Here is a 13,607-nt window from a genome sequence, read left to right on the forward strand (position 1 = left end):
CCTCTAACTACTACACCACAACACAGCCAGCACTGCTATCATCCTCTAACTACTACACCACATAACATAGCCAGCACTGCTATCATCCTCTAACTACTACACCACATAACATAGCCAGCACTGCTATCATCCTCTAACTACTACACCACATAGCCAGCACTGCTATCATCCTCTAACTACTACATAACACAGCCAGGAGTGCTATCATCCTCTAACTACTACATAACACAGCCAGGAGTGCTATCATCCTCTAACTACTACATAACACAGCCAGGAGTGCTATCATCCTCTAACTACTACATAACACAGCCAGGAGTGCTATCATCCTCTAACTACTACATAACATAGCCAGGAGTGCTATCATCCTCTAACTACTACACCACATAACATAGCCAGCACTGCTGTCATCCTCTAACTACTACACCACATAACATAGCCAGCACTGCTATCATCCTCTAACTACTACACCACATAGCCAGCACTGCTATCATCCTCTAACTACTACATAACACAGCCAGCACTGCTATCATCCTCTAACTACTACATCACATAACATAGCCAGCACTGCTATCATCCTCTAACTACTACACCACATAACATAGCCAGCACTGCTATCATCCTCTAACTACTACACCACATAGCCAGCACTGCTATCATCCTCTAACAGGCTTTGATGTCAGTAGTTAGTTCCACCCCAGGCTTTGATGGCAGTAGTTAGTTCTACCCCCAGGCATTGATGTCAGTAGTTAGTTCCACCCCCAGGCATTGATGGCAGTAGTTAGTTCTACCCCCAGGCATTGATGGCAGTAGTTAGTTCTACCCCCAGGCATTGATGGCAGTAGTTAGTTCCACCCCCAGGCATTGATGGCAGTAGTTAGTTCTACCCCCAGGCATTGATGTCAGTAGTTAGTTCCACCACAGGCGTTAGTGACTGACATCAATGCCTGGGGGTAGAACTAACTACTGCCATCAATGCCTGGGGGAAGAACTAACTACTGCCATCAATGCCTGGGGTGGAACTAACTACTGACATCAAAGCCTGGGGGTGGAACTAACCACTGACATCAAAGCCTCAAAGCAGCTAAATTACATTCTCCATGACTGTAAGTATCTCTCCCTCTCTCATCTTCTTCCTCTTTGTAATTGTCCCTATTTCTTTGACACACCCGGTTGCTGGTTTTGTGCGGTGTCACACACTGTCAATGGCAGGTACAGGGTATGTTTCTCACAACACTACTACATGAGTCTGTCGCTACCTACACTACTACACGAGTCTGTCGCTAGCTACACTACTACACGAGTCTGTCGCTAGCTACACTACTACACGAGTCTGTCGCTACCTACACTACTACATGAGTCTGTCGCTAGCTACACTACTACACGAGTCTGTCGCTGCCTACACTACTACACGAGTCTGTCGCTACCTACACTACTACACGAGTCTGTCGCTCCCTACACTACTACACGAGTCTGTCGCTGCCTACACTACTACACGAGTCTGTCGCTGCCTACACTACTACACGAGTCTGTCGCTACCTACACTACTACACGTACCTACACTACTACACAAGTCTGTCGCTACCTACACTACTACACGAGTCTGTCGTTACCTACACTACTACACGAGTCTGTCGCTACCTACACTACTACACGAGTCTGTCGCTGCCTACACTACTACACGAGTCTGTCGCTGCCTACACTACTACACGAGTCTGTCGCTACCTACACTACTACACGAGTCTGTCGCTCCCTACACTACTACACGAGTCTGTCGCTGCCTACAATACTACACGAGTCTGTCGCTGCCTACACTACTACACGAGTCTGTCGCTCCCTACACTACTACACGAGTCTGTCGCTGCCTACACTACTACACGAGTCTGTCGCTACCTACACTACTACACGAGTCTGTCGCTACCTACACTACTACACGAGTCTGTCGCTCCCTACACTACTACACGAGTCTGTCGCTGCCTACACTACTACACGAGTCTGTCGCTACCTACACTACTACACGAGTCTGTCGCTGCCTACACTACTACACGAGTCTGTCGCTACCTACACTACTACACGTACCTACACTACTACACAAGTCTGTCGCTACCTACACTACTACACGAGTCTGTCGCTACCTACACTACTACACGAGTCTGTCGCTGCCTACACTACTACATGAGTCTCTCGCTGCCTACACTACTACACGAGTCTGTCGCTACCTACACTACTACACGAGTCTGTCGCTACCTACACTACTACACGAGTCTGTCGCTACCTACACTACTACACGAGTCTGTCGTTACCTACACTACTACACGAGTCTGTCGCTGCCTACACTACTACACGAGTCTGTCGCTACCTACACTACTACACGTACCTACACTACTACACAAGTCTGTCGCTACCTACACTACTACACGAGTCTGTCGTTACCTACACTACTACACGAGTCTGTCGCTACCTACACTACTACACGAGTCTGTCGCTGCCTACACTACTACACGAGTCTGTCGCTGCCTACACTACTACACGAGTCTGTCGCTACCTACACTACTACACGAGTCTGTCGCTCCCTACACTACTACACGAGTCTGTCGCTGCCTACACTACTACACGAGTCTGTCGCTGCCTACACTACTACACGAGTCTGTCGCTCCCTACACTACTACACGAGTCTGTCGCTGCCTACACTACTACACGAGTCTGTCGCTACCTACACTACTACACGAGTCTGTCGCTCCCTACACTACTACACGAGTCTGTCGCTGCCTACACTACTACACGAGTCTGTCGCTACCTACACTACTACACGAGTCTGTCGCTGCCTACACTACTACACGAGTCTGTCGCTACCTACACTACTACACGTACCTACACTACTACACAAGTCTGTCGCTACCTACACTACTACACGAGTCTGTCGCTACCTACACTACTACACGAGTCTGTCGCTGCCTACACTACTACATGAGTCTCTCGCTGCCTACACTACTACACGAGTCTGTCGCTACCTACACTACTACACGAGTCTGTCGCTAGCTACACTACTACACGAGTCTGTCGCTAGCTACACTACTACACGAGTCTGTCGCTACCTACACTACTACACGAGTCTGTCGCTAGCTACACTACTACACGAGTCTGTCGCTGCCTACACTACTACACGAGTCTGTCGCTACCTACACTACTACACGAGTCTGTCGCTCCCTACACTACTACACGAGTCTGTCGCTGCCTACACTACTACACGAGTCTGTCGCTGCCTACACTACTACACGAGTCTGTCGCTACCTACACTACTACACGTACCTACACTACTACACAAGTCTGTCGCTACCTACACTACTACACGAGTCTGTCGTTACCTACACTACTACACGAGTCTGTCGCTACCTACACTACTACACGAGTCTGTCGCTGCCTACACTACTACACGAGTCTGTCGCTGCCTACACTACTACACGAGTCTGTCGCTACCTACACTACTACACGAGTCTGTCGCTCCCTACACTACTACACGAGTCTGTCGCTGCCTACACTACTACACGAGTCTGTCGCTGCCTACACTACTACACGAGTCTGTCGCTCCCTACACTACTACACGAGTCTGTCGCTGCCTACACTACTACACGAGTCTGTCGCTACCTACACTACTACACGAGTCTGTCGCTCCCTACACTACTACACGAGTCTGTCGCTGCCTACACTACTACACGAGTCTGTCGCTACCTACACTACTACACGAGTCTGTCGCTGCCTACACTACTACACGAGTTTGTCGCTACCTACACTACTACACGTACCTACACTACTACACAAGTCTGTCGCTACCTACACTACTACACGAGTCTGTCGCTACCTACACTACTACACGAGTCTGTCGCTGCCTACACTACTACATGAGTCTCTCGCTGCCTACACTACTACACGAGTCTGTCGCTACCTACACTACTACACGAGTCTGTCGCTACCTACACTACTACACGAGTCTGTCGCTACCTACACTACTACACGAGTCTGTCGTTACCTACACTACTACACGAGTCTGTCGCTGCCTACACTACTACACGAGTCTGTCGCTACCTACACTACTACACGTACCTACACTACTACACAAGTCTGTCGCTACCTACACTACTACACGAGTCTGTCGTTACCTACACTACTACACGAGTCTGTCGCTACCTACACTACTACACGAGTCTGTCGCTGCCTACACTACTACACGAGTCTGTCGCTGCCTACACTACTACACGAGTCTGTCGCTACCTACACTACTACACGAGTCTGTCGCTCCCTACACTACTACACGAGTCTGTCGCTGCCTACACTACTACACGAGTCTGTCGCTGCCTACACTACTACACGAGTCTGTCGCTCCCTACACTACTACACGAGTCTGTCGCTGCCTACACTACTACACGAGTCTGTCGCTACCTACACTACTACACGAGTCTGTCGCTCCCTACACTACTACACGAGTCTGTCGCTGCCTACACTACTACACGAGTCTGTCGCTACCTACACTACTACACGAGTCTGTCGCTGCCTACACTACTACACGAGTCTGTCGCTACCTACACTACTACACGTACCTACACTACTACACAAGTCTGTCGCTACCTACACTACTACACGAGTCTGTCGCTACCTACACTACTACACGAGTCTGTCGCTGCCTACACTACTACATGAGTCTCTCGCTGCCTACACTACTACACGAGTCTGTCGCTACCTACACTACTACACGAGTCTGTCGCTACCTACACTACTACACGAGTCTGTCGTTACCTACACTACTACACGAGTCTGTCGCTGCCTACACTACTACACGAGTCTGTCGCTACCTACACTACTACATGTACCTACACTAATACACGAGTCTGTCGCCTCCTACACTACTACACGAGTCTGTCGCTGCCTACACTACTACACGAGTCTGTCGCTACCTACACTACTACACGTACCTACACTACTACACGAGTCTGTCGCTACCTACACTACTACACGAGTCTGTCGCTACCTACACTACTACACGAGTCTGTCGCTGCCTACACTACTACATGAGTCTCTCGCTGCCTACACTACTACACGAGTCTGTCGCTACCTACACTACTACACGAGTCTGTCGCTCCCTACACTACTACACGAGTCTGTCGCTACCTACACTACTACACGAGTCTGTCGCTACCTACACTACTACGCGAGTCTGTCGCTGCCTACACTACTACACGAGTTTGTCGCTACCTACACTACTACATGTACCTACACTACTACACGAGTCTGTCGCCTCCTACACTACTACACGAGTCTGTCGCTGCCTACACTACTACACGAGTCTGTCGCTACCTACACTACTACACGTACCTACACTACTACACGAGTCTGTCGCTCCCTACACTACTACACGAGACTGTCGCTGCCTACACTACTACACGAGTCTGTCGCTCCCTACACTACTACACAAGTCTGTCGCTCCCTACACTACTACACGAGTCTGTCGCTACCTACACTAGTACATGTACCTACACTACTACACGAGTCTGTCGCTCCCTACACTACTACACGAGTCTGTCGCTGCCTACACTACTACACGAGTCTGTCGCTACCTACACTACTACACGAGTCTGTCGCTGCCTACACTACTACACGAGTCTGTCGCTACCTACACTACTACACGAGTCTGTCGCTCCCTACACTACTACACGAGTCTGTCGCTACCTAGACTACTACACGTACCTACACTACTACACGAGTCTGTCGCTCCCTACACTACTACATGAGTCTGTCGCTGCCTACACTACTACACGAGTCTGTCGCTGCCTACACTACTACATGAGTCTGTCGCTACCTACACTACTACACGAGTCTGTCGCTACCTACACTACTACAAGTACCTACACTACTACACGAGTCTGTCGCTCCCTACACTACTACACGAGTCTGTCGCTGCCTACACTACTACACGAGTCTGTCGCTACCTACACTACTACACGAGTCTGTCGCTGCCTACACTACTACACGAGTCTGTCGCTACCTACACTACTACACGTACCTACACTACTACACGAGTCTGTCGCTCCCTACACTACTACACGTACCTATATTTTAGAAACACATAACTATGCTGGTTGTGAAAATACTTTCATAAATATCAAGGTAAAAAATCCTGAGTTTGTGGCTTTTTGAATAGTTGTGTTCAGTATAGGATAATGAGGCTTATGTTGCATTCTGCCCAGCAGCGTCAACACGTGTGTCCGATATTAATGCAGCTGTCAGAGAAAGAGGATTCGCTGGCAGTTGAAAACAGATAGAGCTTTATGATTGTGCTTTCTGTCAAGTCATCTGACTGGCTATCAGCAGCAGACCATTTTAAATCCTCCCAGACTGCAGTTTATCAGCCGAGGTGTGAGGGAGGGAGGGGGGGCATTGTTAAGGGTTCTGCAAAACCTATTATCTAAATCTCTACATGACTTTAACCTCGCCTGTCATATACCCGGGCCTGGCAAAGAGCAGATATCGTATTTAGGCCAACTGAGATGGGGAGAGAGAGAGTGAATAGAGCAAGAGGACAGAGAGAGCGAGGATAGTGAGAGCAAGGACAGAGAGAGAGAGCGAGGGGGGATAGAGCGAGAGAGAGCCTCACTGTGTTCGATTACAGCAGCCAAAGGGGTGAATAATGAGGGGGGGAAACCTAAAGAGCCTGGTTGAGGCTGTTACTCTTTCTGCTAGTTTGATGTCTATTTCAAGCTTTACCATCCACAGCAGAGAGAGAGACATCTTTTAGATATGGGATAAACCTATATTTTCATAGGGAAAATACATTTGGCCAGTGGTGTTGTGTTGCGCCCAAGACAGGACATAAATAACAGTGTGTGCAGGTAGGGAGCCACATGGCCTCTGGGAGCCACATGGCCCAGGTAGGGAGCCACATGGCCCAGGTAGGGAGCCACATGGCCACTGGGAGCCACATGGCCACTGGGAGCCACATGGCCTCTGGGAGCCACATGGCCCAGGTAGGGAGCCGCATGGCCCAGGTAGGGAGCCGCATGGCCCAGGTAGGGAGCCGCATGGCCTCTGGGAGCCGCATGGCCCAGGTAGGGAGCCGCATGGCCTCTGGGAGCCGCATGGCCTCTGGGAGCCGCATGGCCCAGGTAGGGAGCCGCATGGCCTCTGGGAGCCGCATGGCCTCTGGGAGTGTTCTGAAAGAGGCTAAGTTTGAAGGTGTCCTGTCTTCCTTGTTATAATATCATCACTAACGTAACATATTTGGCTAGTGTTGGCTAGGGCAGTGTTCATTGATTATACATGTGTAATTAAAGTGTCTTAGATCAGTGATCACTGTGACGAGGAAAAGGACAGTTTGGGGTTGGCGTTAGGAGCGGTTGGAGAGAGGAGAGGAGGGGAGGGGTTGAGGCCAGAGGGAGGAGGGGTTGGGGTCGGAGAGATGAGGGGGGAGTTAGGAGGGGTTGGAGAGAGGAGGTGGGAGTTAGGAGGGGTTAGAGAGAGGAGGGGTTGGGGTCGGAGAGAGGTGGGGTTGGGGTCAGAGAGAGGATGGGGGAGAGAGGAGTGGTTGGGGTCAAAGAAAGAGGAGGGGTCAAAGGGAGGAGGGGTTTGGGTCGGAGAGAGAGGAGGGGGAGAGAGGAGGGGTTGGGGTCAGAGAGAGAGGAGGGGGAGAGAGGAGGGGTTGGGGTCAGAGAGAGGTGGGGTCGGAGAGGGATGGGGTTGGAAAGAGGAGGGGTCGGGGTCGGAGAGAGGTGGGGTCGGAGAGAGGAGGGGTCGGAGGGAGGAGAGGTTGGGGTCGGAGAGTGGAGGGGGGAGAGGGAGGAGGGTTTGGGGTCGAAGAGAGGAGGGGTCGGAGGGAGGAGGGTTTGGGGTCGAGGAGGGGTCGGAGGGAGGAGGGGTAAGAGGGAAGAGGGGTTGGGGTCGGAGAGAGGACGGGTTGGGCCCGGAGAGAGGAGGGGTTGGGGCGATGGGGGTCAGGTTTGATGAGGGTGAGGTTTGGTGGGGGTAAGATTCCTTATGCCTAGGAGAAGTTGGAAAACAGACAGCATCCTGCTGCAGAAAGACAAGGTCAACTGTTACCTAGTAACGCACAAACACACACACAACCACACACGCAGTCAACAGTAGCATAGCAACACACACAGTCAACAGTAGGGTATCGCTGATGCAGGCTGCAACACCTGGTCATCTTCAAAGAGGTGCTCTGTCCAATGATGGAGGGGCTATACTTCCTGAAGTCTGTGGACACTGTCCAATGATGGAGGGGCTATACTTCCTGAATTCTGTGGACACTGTGTCCAATGATGGAGAGGCTATACTTCCTGAATTCTGTGGACACTGTCCAATGATGGAGGGGCTATACTTCCTGAATTCTGTGGACACTGTCCAATGATGGAGGGGCTATACTTCCTGAATTCTGTGGACACTGTCCAATGATGGAGGGGCTATACTTCCTGAAGTCTGGGGACACTCTGTCCAATGATGGAGGGGCTATACTTCCTGAAGTCTGGGGACACTCTGTACACTGATGGAGGGGCTATACTTCCTGATGCTGCCTGAAGCCTGACTCTGCCTGAAGCCTGACTCTGCCTGACTCTGCCTGACTCTGCCTGAAGCCTGACGCTGCCTATTTATACCTTGAGTTTCAGTTTCCCCCAAAAATGTTTATTTAACGAGGAGTAATGACGGCAGAAAAATGAATAACTTTGAGACAGAAACTAGATTTTCTCCCGTTGATGTTCATTCCGACCCCAATGCGCCGCACTGAACAGCCTCCGTTTTGCTCCAACCTTTAACTTTAGTATTTTGTGATTCTTTTGTAGTTTATTTTTTGAATGTATTTTCACAATGTATATTACCTGCTGTACAACATAACCACAGACTATACAGTTACCTACTGTACAACATAACCACAGACTATACAGTTACCTACTGTACAACATAACCACAGACTATACTACTGTACAACATAACCACAGACTATACAGTTACCTACTGTACAACATAACCACAGACTATACTGTTACCTACTGTACAACATAACCACAGACTATACAGTTACCTACTGTACAACATAACCACAGACTATACTACTGTACAACATAACCACAGACTATACTACTGTACAACATAACCACAGACTATACAGTTACCTACTGTACAACATAACCACAGACTATACTACTGTACAACATAACCACAGACTATACTACTGTACAACATAACCACAGACTATACAGTTACCTACTGTACAACATAACCACAGACTATACAGTTACCTACTGTACAACATAACCACAGACTATACTACTGTACAACATAAACACAGACTATACTACTGTACAACATAACCACAGACTATACTACTGTACAACATAAACACAGACTATACTACTGTACAACATAACCACAGACTATACTACTGTACAACATAACCACAGACTATACTACTGTACAACATAACCACAGACTATACTACTGTACAACATAACCACAGACTATACTACTGTACAACATAAACACAGACTATACTACTGTACAACATAACCACAGACTATACTACTGTACAACATAACCACAGACTATACTACTGTACAACATAACCACAGACTATACTACTGTACAACATAAACACAGACTATACTGCTGTACAACATAAACACAGACTATACTACTGTACAACATAACCACAGACTATACTACTGTACAACATAAACACAGACTATACTACTGTACAACATAACCACAGACTATACTACTGTACAACATAAACACAGACTATACTACTGTACAACATAACCACAGACTATACTACTGTACAACATAACCACAGACTATACTACTGTACAACATAACCACAGACTATACTACTGTACAACATAAACACAGACTATACTGCTGTACAACATAAACACAGACTATACTACTGTACAACATAACCACAGACTATACAGTTACCTACTGTACAACATAACCACAGACTATACTACTGTACAACATAACCACAGACTATACTACTGTACAACATAACCACAGACTATACTACTGTACAACATAACCACAGACTATACTACTGTACAACATAACCACAGACTATACAGTTACCTACTGTACAACATAACCACAGACTATACTACTGTACAACATAACCACAGACTATACTACTGTACAACATAACCACAGACTATACAGTTACCTACTGTACAACATAAACACAGACTATACTACTGTACAACATAACCACAGACTATACTACTGTACAACATAAACACAGACTATACTACTGTACAACATAACCACAGACTATACTACTGTACAACATAACCACAGACTATACTACTGTACAACATAACCACAGACTATACTACTGTACAACATAACCACAGACTATACTGCTGTACAACATAACCACAGACTATACTGCTGTACAACATAACCACAGACTATACTGCTGTACAACATAACCACAGACTATACTACTGTACAACATAACCACAGACTATACAGTTACCTACTGTACAACATAACCACAGACTATACTACTGTACAACATAACCACAGACTATACTACTGTACAACATAACCACAGACTATACAGTTACCTACTGTACAACATAAACACAGACTATACTACTGTACAACATAACCACAGACTATACTACTGTACAACATAAACACAGACTATACTACTGTACAACATAACCACAGACTATACTACTGTACAACATAACCACAGACTATACTACTGTACAACATAACCACAGACTATACTACTGTACAACATAACCACAGACTATACTGCTGTACAACATAACCACAGACTATACTGCTGTACAACATAACCACAGACTATACTGCTGTACAACATAACCACAGACTATACTACTGTACAACATAACCACAGACTATACTGTTGGGAACATAACCACAGACTATACTACTGTACAACATAACCACAGACTATACAGTTACCTACTGTACAACATAACCACAGACTATACTGCTGTACAACATAACCACAGACTATACTGCTGTACAACATAACCACAGACTATACTGTTGGAAACATAAACACAGACTATACAGTTACCTACTGTACAACATAACCACAGACTATACAGTTACCTACTGTACAACATAAACACAGACTATACTACTGTACAACATAACCACAGACTATACTGTTGGAAACATAAACACAGACTATACTGTTGGGAACATAACCACAGACTATACAGTTACCTACTGTACAACATAACCACAGACTATACAGTTACCTACTGTACAACATAACCACAGACTATACAGTTACCTACTGTACAACATAACCACAGACTATACAGTTACCTACTGTACAACATAACCACAGACTATACTAGTGTACAACATAACCACAGACTATACTACTGTACAACATAAACACAGACTATACTACTGGAAAACATAACCACAGACTATACAGTTACCTACTGTACAACATAACCACAGACTATACAGTTACCTACTGTACAACATAAACACAGACTATACTACTGTACAACATAACCACAGACTATACTACTGTACAACATAACCACAGACTATACTACTGTACAACATAAACACAGACTATACTACTGTACAACATAACCACAGACTATACTACTGTACAACATAAACACAGACTATACTACTGTACAACATAAACACAGACTATACTACTGTACAACATAACCACAGACTATACTACTGTACAACATAAACACAGACTATACAGTTACCTACTGTACAACATAACCACAGACTATACTACTGTACAACATAAACACAGACTATACAGTTACCTACTGTACCTCAATGTCTACAACTACCTACTGTACAACATAAACACAGACTGTACAGTTACCTACTGTACAACATAACCACAGACTATACTACTGTACAACATAACCACAGACTATACTACTGTACAACATAAACACAGACTATACAGTTACCTACTGTACCTCAATGTCTACAACTACCTACTCAACATAAACACAGACTATACTACTGGAAACATAAACACAGACTATACTGTTGGGAACATAAACACAGACTATACTGCTGGAAACATAAACACAGACTATACTGCTGGAAACATAAACACAGACTATACTGTTGGAAACATAAACACAGACTATACTGCTGGAAACATAAACACAGACTATACTGTTGGAAATGCTATTGCACGCCGCTGCATCAAAGCCAACTTAGGCTCACCTTCCTCCCTGCACTTTGTAGACACAGAACTCAGAGGTGACATCATCCACATTTCACCCAGAGGTGACATCATCCACATTTCACCCAGAGGAGGTGACATCTTCCAAATTTCACCCAGAGGAGGTGACATCGTCCACATTTCACCCAGAGGAGGTAACATCGTCCACATTTCACCCAGAGGAGATGACATCGTCCACATTTCACCCAGAGGAGGTGACATCGTCCACATTTCACCCAGAGGAGGTGACATCGTCCACATTTCACCCAGAAGAGGTGACATCGTCCACATTTCACCCAGAAGATATCATCCTAACCAACTTGCCCTCTAAATACACCTCTGCTGTCTTCAACCAAGATCTCAGCGATCACTGCCTCATTGCCTGCATCCGTAATGGGTCAGCGGTCAAACGATCTCCACTCATCACTGTAAAACGCTCCCTGAAACACTTCAGCGAGCAGGCCTTTCTAATCGACCTGGCCGGGGTATCCTGGAAGGATATTGATCTCATCCCGTCAGTAGAGGATGCCTGGATATTCTTTAAAAATGCCTTCCTAACCATCTTAAATAAACATGCCCCATTCAAGAAATGTAGAACCAGGAACAGATATAGCCCTTGGTTCTCCCCACACCTGACTGCCCTTAAGCAACACAACAACATCCTATGGCGTTCTGCATTAGCATCGAACAGCCCCCGTGATATGCAGCTGTTCAGGGAAGCTAGACACCATTATACACAGGCAGTTAGAAAAGCCAAGGCTAGCTTTTTCAAGCAGAAATGTGCTTCCTGCAACACTAACTCAAAAAAGTTCTGGGACACTGTAAAGTCCATGGAGAATAAGAACACCTCTTCCCAGCTGCCCACTGCACTGAAGATAGGAAACACTGTCACCACTGATAAATCCACCATAATTGAGAATTTCAATATGCATTTTTCTACGGCTGGCCATGCTTTCCACCTGGCTACTCCTACCCCGGTCAACAGCACTGCACCCCCAACAGCAACTCGCCCAAGCCTTCCCCATTTCTCCTTCTCCCAAATCCGTTCAGCAGATGTTCTGAAAGAGCTGCAAAATCTGGACCCCTACAAATCAGCCGGGCTAGACAATCTGGACCCTTTCTTTCTAAAATTATCTGCCGAAATTGTTGCCACCCCTATTACTAGCCTTTTCAACCTCTCTTTTGTGTCGTCTGAGATTCCCAAAGATTGGAAAGCAGCTGCGGTCATCTCCCTCTTCAAAGGGGGGGACCCTCTTGACCCAAACTGCTACAGACCTATATCTATCCTACCATGCCTTTCTAAGGTCTTCGAAAGCCAAGTCAACAAACAGATTACCGACCATTTCGAATCTCACCATACCTTCTC

This window comes from Oncorhynchus kisutch, linkage group LG18, assembly GCF_002021735.2.
Source record: "Oncorhynchus kisutch isolate 150728-3 linkage group LG18, Okis_V2, whole genome shotgun sequence".
Classification (NCBI taxonomy): domain Eukaryota; kingdom Metazoa; phylum Chordata; class Actinopteri; order Salmoniformes; family Salmonidae; genus Oncorhynchus; species Oncorhynchus kisutch.